Raw genomic sequence first — 2,193 nt, forward strand, 5'->3', positions numbered from 1 at the left:
TAAGAAAAGCTATAGTGAAAGTCTTCAGAGAGCAGGAGAATGCATTTCCCTTCTCACAGGCAATCACAGAAGCCCAGCTGGACCATTTTATTCTAAAGTTCAAGGAAAACAGAAGCATCTAAAATAGTCCCAGGATAGAAGGAGAGAGCAGGATAAATTTGAAAATGCTACATTTACTTCTTTTTAATTCTTGGCTTCTACATTAGTTTTATTATGGAGGTCATACCATTATTTTTACTAATCTTTTTTGTGCAGTGAAAAAAAAGAAGAAATTACACAACAGAGCACTATATGCATTCATAAAATTAGCATTCATAAAATTAGCAAAATTAATGAGTTACATCTAAGTCAGGGGGATTATTTGAAGACTGTTACTGAAGAGTATCATATTCGTAAGCTTACTGAGACTCATAACAACCTATGCAGTGGTCATGAAAAATTAAGGAACAAAGAGTTAGAGAAAATTGTTAAGAAACCACAGTTAGAATGTCTCTGATGTTTAACACTTTTTTCTAAAATATTTCATCACATTAGATATCACATCATAAGTGAATATCTTTAATTTTTTGCAGATAAAGCATTTCACATTCAACCTTTCCCTTCATTCATGAAATCATGCAGCTGAAAAATAACATGACTGAGTTCATTCTGCTTGGGTTGACCCAGGATCCTGTTAGGAAGAAAATAGGGTTTGTCACTTTCTTGATTTTCTACTTGGGGACATTGATAGGTAACCTGCTCACTATTGCTACCATCAAGACCAGCCAGACACTTGGCAGTCCAATGTACTTCTTCCTTTTCCACATAACCTTATCTGATACCTGCTTCTCTACTTCTATAGCTCCTAGAGTGATTGTGGATGCCCTTTTGAAGAATGCCACTATCACCTTTAATGAATGCATAATGCAAGTCTTTTCATTCCATTTCTTTGGCTGCCTGGAGATCTTCATCCTTATCCTCATGGCTGTTGACCACTATGTGGCCATCTGTAAACCTCTGCGCTACACAACAATCATGAGTCATGGAGTCTCTGGGGTGTTGGTGGCTGTGGCCTGGGTGGAATCCTGTGTGCATTCTTTAGCTCAGATTTTTCTAGCCTTGAGTTTACCATTCTGTGGTCCCAATGTGATTGATCATTATATATGTGACTTGTAGCCCTTGCTGAAACTTGCCTGTGCAGACACCTATGTGACCAACCTACTCTTGGTGTCCAACAGTGGAGCCATCTGTACAGTGAGTTTTGTCATGCTAATGGTCTCCCATGTCATCATCTTGTATTCTCTGAGAAACCACAGTGCAGAGGGGAGGGAAAAAGCCCTCTCCACCTGCATCTCCCACATCACTGTGGTCATCTTGTTCTTTGGTCCTTGCATATTTATATACACACGCCCTGCAACCACCTTCTCCATGGATAAGATGATATCTGTCTTTTATACAATTGGAACCCCTCTGCTCAACCCTCTGATTTATACGCCGAGGAATGCAGAAGTGAAAAATGCCATGAGGATGCTATGGAGCAAGACGTTGATCTCAGATGACAAAAGATGAATGGAAGTTTCAATATTTTCTTCATAGCTTAGATTGACTGAGAATTAGTCCCTCAAGAATTTTATATCTTACTGTGGTATTCATTTAATCCTATCATGGGGCAGTGATATTTGGTTCCTTAAGAAAAGGGAGCACTATAAACACAACAATCTTTAGTGTTCCATCAGTTTTATGTAGAGGAAGAGATGGAGTCAGGTACAAAGAGGTATGTAAGGTTCACTGCTTTAGAGGCTTTTCATTGCTGTGTCTCTGTCTCTCTTACCTACCTAGTGTCACTTTGGTTTCATCTAGCATTTTATCTTCCATTTTTCAAGATGATTTCTGGTGTTGTCTGCTTCTTCATACCGGTCTGTAAGCTTATATTCATATATTAGCAGGTTTTACCTCTTTCAACTATTTCCTTTATCAAACACTGTGGTCTCATGTCTACTCATGGACCTTTAATGTAGTAAGCAGTTCTTTCTGGTCAAGAGAAAGTATCCGATTCAAAGAACTATAGAAACTTCATGTTATAAGGGGCGATATTTAATACAGTTATCGCTCTAGATAACTTCTTGAGCCTTCACTTCAAATTGTTACCTTGTGTTACCTAGTCCTTCCAGAACAGTGATAAAATACTGAGAAAATGCACACTTCTGAGGTAGG

General features: G+C 38.4%; 1 pseudogene; it reads left to right on the plus strand.

Moving 5' to 3' along the window:
- Positions 1–200: 200 nt before the first annotated feature.
- Positions 201–1,548, plus strand: LOC110258151 (annotated as a pseudogene).
- The last annotated feature ends 645 nt before the right edge of the window (positions 1,549–2,193 follow it).

This window comes from Sus scrofa, unplaced genomic scaffold (genome assembly GCF_000003025.6).
Source record: "Sus scrofa isolate TJ Tabasco breed Duroc unplaced genomic scaffold, Sscrofa11.1 Contig1409, whole genome shotgun sequence".
Classification (NCBI taxonomy): domain Eukaryota; kingdom Metazoa; phylum Chordata; class Mammalia; order Artiodactyla; family Suidae; genus Sus; species Sus scrofa.